Source organism: Hylobates moloch, unplaced genomic scaffold (genome assembly GCF_009828535.3).
Source record: "Hylobates moloch isolate HMO894 unplaced genomic scaffold, HMol_V3 SCAFFOLD_8, whole genome shotgun sequence".
Lineage (NCBI taxonomy): Eukaryota > Metazoa > Chordata > Mammalia > Primates > Hylobatidae > Hylobates > Hylobates moloch.
Genome location: NW_026652283.1, coordinates 31,953,427 through 31,959,190, shown reverse-complemented (window position 1 = coordinate 31,959,190; position 5,764 = coordinate 31,953,427). Strand labels below are relative to the sequence as shown.

Sequence of the window (5,764 nt, the reverse complement as noted above, 5' to 3'; positions counted from 1 at the left end):
TTGTAGGCCATGATTCTCTAGACCCTTAAGATAGGAATTTAGGCAAGATGAAAAAAAAAAATCAGAGCTTAGTCTTCACAGGCAAATAGATTTTTAGAATGTTGATCAATTTAAGTTTTCTAAATGCCTCTCCGTGATGAGATTTCTTCCATTTGGGGCAGTAAACTACATAAATGATCTTGTATGTATATATTAGAAATACAGGCCCAGAGCGGTGGCTTATGCCTGTAGTCCCAGCACTTTGGGAGACTGAGGTGGGCCTCACTTGAGGCCAGGAGTTCGAGACTAGCCTGGGCAACATGACAAAGCCACATATCTACTAAAAAATACAAAAATTAGTTGCATGTGGTGGCATGGGCCTGTAATCCCAGCTACTCAGGTGGCTGAGGCAGAAGAATCGCTTGAACCCAGGAGGTGGAGGTTGCAGTGAGCCAAGATCATGCCACTGCACTCCAGCCTGAGAGACAGTGAGGCTCTGTCTCAAAAAAAAAAACAAAAAAAAACCCAAAAAAACCCCACAATGTTGGGTGATTCACTATTAAAGAGTAATTTACCAATTAAGAAAAAATATGGAGCACGAATTTCCATGTCAGCATGTCATCCTTTCACAGGAGGCGTGCTAATCTTCTTTGTATCATCCACTTTTAATATATATGCTAGGCTGGGCGAGGTGGCTCACGCCTGTAATCCCAGCACTTTGGGAGGCCAAGGCAGGCAGATCATGAGGTCAGGAGATTGAGACCATCTTGGCTAACACGGTGAAACCCTGTCTCTATTAAAAATACAAAAAATTAGCCGGGCGCGGTGGTGGGCACCTGTAGTCCCAGCTACTCAGGAGGCTGAGGCAGGAGAATGGCATGAACCCAGGAGGCGGAGCTTGCAGTGAGCCAAGATTGCACCACTGCACTCCAGCCTGGGCAACAGATTGAGACTCCATCTCAAAAAAAAAAAAAATATATATATATATATATATAAACACACATATGTACACATATACATACACATATATACATATACACACATGTACACACATATATACACATATATACATATATACACAAATGTATATATACATATATGTATATATACACATATATGTGTATATATGCTGAAGCAAGCATAATTTACCAGTTTTTTAAAGGAGGATTATGTCAAATCAAAAACGGTGATGGGACCAGGCAAGGTAGCTCATGTCTGTAATACCAACACTTTGGGAGGCCAATGTGGGAGGATTGCTAGAGGCAGGAGTTTCAGGCCAGCCTGAGCAGTATAGCAAGACCCTGTCTCTTAAAAAAAAAAAAAAAGGAAACTGTGATGGGTGTGAGATCTTACCCTACTTGCATAGTCATAAATAAACACGTAGATAGAGATGATAAATAAATAGATACTAGACGGAACATCAGGTCTCGGACTCAAAGATCAGAGCTTTATTTACTCACCGCAGTAAGAGTAGCCGCAGTGACATTGCTGAGTTGTCCTCAAGCCTGAGAATTCATATAGGAAAGAGACTCTCCTCAGAGGAGAGGGAAAAGCTTTGTTCCCTAAGGTAAACACATTTTCCTTAGGAATGAAAAGGAAAGGATTTTGTGGATTCTCAGCTTTTGGAATCTAAATATCTATCTCTACTGGGAAGATAAAACCAGCCTCTTTGAGGGTTTTCTCCACTTTTGACATGCAAACTCATGGAGAGATAGTTCTCTACAGATCTTTCTAGGGAGGAGGGGAAGTTCCCTACCCTGGAATGTAAGGTTCTGCCTCCAGGTAAGATAAGAGAAGTTTTATTATCCTTTAAGTGGAAGCCAATGTCTCCATAATGAAGGTTGTAGAGAACAAATATTTATGGGAGAAATGAAAGCAAGCATTCTCATTTTCATAGTAGATCAATATCTGTGGTTCCAGAGGCTGAGTTTGCAGGAACACTGAGTAATACAGAGAAAATGTATTTCCCACAGACTATAGTGCAAAACTTCAGAATAGATAAAAGTTGACTTTAGTAACACACAGACATCCCTTCTGCCCTCCTTCCCTCCCATTTACTGTATCTTTTCTTTGATCTTTGGTGCTCTCACGGGACTCTACCCTGTACTTCTATTTTGGGGTATGGACCCCTTCCCAAAAGACTCTCTGTTACAAGATTACTTTTCCCATACTTTATATCCCATACTTTTAGAGTAGCTCATCTCAGCTAGTTGTTAGAAGGAAAGCAAACTAAGTCAAAATTAGTCGTCAATGAATTATTAGCTTTTAGTACTGCGGGAGATTTTTTTTTCAAGAGTACCAATACTTGTCATGTGGATGGGAGACACTGTAAAAATAAAGTGAGGTGGAAGAAAAAGGTTTGTGAAAGCAAACTTGTAATTCATAAAATACCGTATAAATGAAAGTAGATTTGTGTAATAATTCTAAACAAAAAATACAATTCTAAGGCCCCCCAACCATCTGAATGGACTTGCTCCTGGCCAGGGCACTTTTAAAATTTAACCTGAAAGACTGGTTCAGGCCATGATGGAAAGGGGGGATCAGACATGCCTCGTTATACCTGTCCGGCATTAATATCAACACAGAATTCAGTCTGATAAGAAACATTTTGCAGCCTATTCTCTCTGAAGGCCTCCTCTGCAAATCAGAACTTTGGTCTCCATAATCCTGCATCTTAACCCAGACATTTCCTTTCTCTTCATCCCAGGTCTTTAGATAAACTCAACCAATTGTCAACCAGAAAATGTTTAAATCTACCTGCAACCTGGCAGCCCCCTTCCAGTTGTCTCGCCTTTCTGAACCGAACCAGTGTATTTCCTAAATGTATTTGATTGAAGTCTCATATCTCCCTAAAATGTATAAAACTAAGCTGCACCCCATTCGCCTTGGGTACACATTCTCAGGATATCCTGAGGGCTGTGTCATGGGCCATGATCACTCACGTCTGGCAGAATAAATTTCTTCAAATATTTTACAGAGTTTGACTCTTTTCGTTGACATAATTACGCACCGAGACTTGGGAAAGAGAAGACACTTATCGCGGTGTATTTTAATACATATTACGTTGACTTCCTGCGTTTTAGTGCATAGGTCTTCATTTTTCTGCCTCTGTTTCGTGGCCACAAGATAGCTGCTGTACCCACGTCAGGCCTCTGAGCCCAAGCTAAGCCATCATATCCCCTGTGACCTGCACGTATACATCCAGATGGCCTGAAGTAACTGAGGAAGCACAGAAGAAGTGAAAATGGCCCATTCCTGCCTTAACTGATGACATCCCACCATTGTGATTTGTTCCTGCCCCAGCTTAACTGAGCGATTAATCTTGTGAAATTCCTTCTCCTGGCTCAGAACCTCCCCCACTGAGCACCTTGTGACCCCCGCCGCTGCCTGCAAGAGAAAAACCCCCTTTGACTGTAATTTTCCACTACCCACCCAAATCCTATAAAACAGCCCCACCCCTGTCTCCCTTCACTGACTCTTTTCGGACTCAGCCGGCCTGCACCCAGGTGAAATAAACAGCCTTGTTGCTCACGCAAAGCCTGTTCGGTGGTGTCTTCACACGGATGTGCGTGACACCAGAGTCACACTTATATTCCTGGCAGAAAGAGGAATATAAAGTAAAGGAAGAAGAAGGCAAATAAGCTTTGTCTTTTTATTCTGAAAAGGATACTATCCTCTGAAACCACCACCTTCATCTTATTGCTAAGAGCAGCATCACATGAGCAGCACAAGTGCAAATGAGGATGGGAAAGTGAGTTTTTAAATTGAACACATGGCTATTTCAAATAAAAGCAGGGTTCTATTATGAAAAATGGTGTGTGTGTGTGTGTGTGTGTGTGTGTGTGTGTGTAGAGGGGGACATTTTTTAAATAGGCAACTAATAGTGTTAACTTCATCCAGCAATTTTACCTCCAGGAATGCATCCTATAGTGATATATGAGGACTAAGCTCTGATTTTTTTTTTTTTTTTGCCCAAATTCCTATCTAAGGGGTCTGGGGAGTCATGCCCTATAAATCATCAATTCTCATCAGATGGGTTTTATTCAATCCTGTATATTGTGACTTACCTTCCAATCCGACTCTGGCATAACAAGGAAGAAAATCAAAATATTTTACCGCAAAACATGTTTCTCTGCCATATCTTGAAATTGCCCTGCAAAGTCTCTTGTGGGAAAAATCCACATTCTGTAGAGAATCCCCTTTCCCCCCTTTGTTTTCCTTCCTTCCTTTCCAGATCCAGGAGATAATCAGCTAAGAGCCAGGCACCCTTCTAAGTGCAATAAGAAACATTTTACAACCTGCTCTCTCTGAAGTCAGCTATCTCAGAGCTTCTTCTGCACAATAAAACTTGGTCTCCACAATCCTTTATCTTAACCTGAACATTTTCTTTCCACTGATCCCAGGCCTTCAGATAAACTCAACCAATTGTCAACCAGAAAGTATTTAAATTTACCTATAGCGTGGAAGCCCCGGCTTTGCGTTGTCCTGCCTTTCTGAACCAAACCAATGTATTTCTTAAATGTATTTGATTGATATCTCATGTCTCCCTAAAATGAATAAAACCAAGCTGGCTGGGCGCGGTGGCTCACGCCTGTAATCCCAGCACTTTGGGAGGCCAAGGTGGGTGGATCATGAGGTCAGGAGATCAAGACCATCCTGGCTAACATGGTGAAACCCCATCTCTACTAAAAATACAAGAAATTAGCCGGGCACAGTGGCGGGCACCTGTAGTCCCAGCTACTTGGGAGGCTGAGGCAGGAGAATGGCATGAACCCGGGAGGTGGAGCTTGCAGTGAGCTGAGATCGCGCCACTGCACTCCAGCCTGGGTGACAGAGCGAGACTCCGTCTCAAAAAAAAAAAAAAAAACAAAACTGTGCCCCGACTACCTTGGGCACATGTTCTCAGAATCTGCTGAGGGCTGTGTCATGGGCCATGGTCACTCATATTTGGCTCAGAATAAATCTCTTCAAATATTTAACAGAATTTGACTCTTTTCATCAACATATCCACTGTGGCAGAACCTGTTGGTGTCCCCACCTCAATCCCTGGGGATCCCTGCTACCATTTTGTGGTGCCCATTCCCCCAGGAGCTGTGGGCACTGCTGGTAATGGTTTGTACCTACAACCCCAGGGGACTGGACTTGGATGATTAGAGCCACCTGGACATGAGGTTCATGGGAGTTATGTGCTGCTTTAGCCAGTGACTGTCTATGGTGGGGTACAAATGTTCTGGTCCCTTGCCTAAGGGCAGACAGATTCTGCTTGTGCTTTATGCTTCAGGGCTCCCGGTAGGAACAGGTTGAATCTAGACTTCCCCTGAAACCATTCTTGCTTTCTTTCTTCCCCTCCCTGGCCTGCTTCCCTCCCTCACCCTCCTAGATTTCTACCTAGACTACTTTCCTAATAAATCACCTGCCTACGAAGCTCCACCAGTCTCAGCTTCTAGGGAAATCGACTGAAGACACTCACGCATGCACAAAATGACATATACAAGATTATCCACTGCTTCATTATTCATAATAGGAAAAGACTGTTAACAAGCAAATGTTCATCACTAGGCTCCTGGTTAAATAAAGCACAGCTGCCCCAGGAAGGAAACTAGGGGTTCAGGAATAGGGTGAAAAGTAAATTTTCACTGAACTTTTAGTTCTTTCTGAATTTTTTTTTTTTTTTTTTTTGAGACAGAGTCTCCCCCTTGCCCGGGATGGAGTGCAGTGGCACGATCTCGGCTCACCGCAACCTCCGCCTCCTAGGTTCAAGTGATTCTCCTGCCTCAGCTTCCTG

General features: G+C 42.9%; 1 non-coding gene across 1 annotated transcript; it reads right to left on the bottom strand.

Annotated features, from left to right (window-relative positions):
* Positions 1-563: 563 nt before the first annotated feature.
* Positions 564-669, bottom strand: LOC116473966 (U6 spliceosomal RNA). The gene has a single exon (XR_004249522.1). It is a non-coding gene; the product is annotated as a U6 spliceosomal RNA (small nuclear RNA).
* Positions 670-5,764: the final 5,095 nt, after the last annotated feature.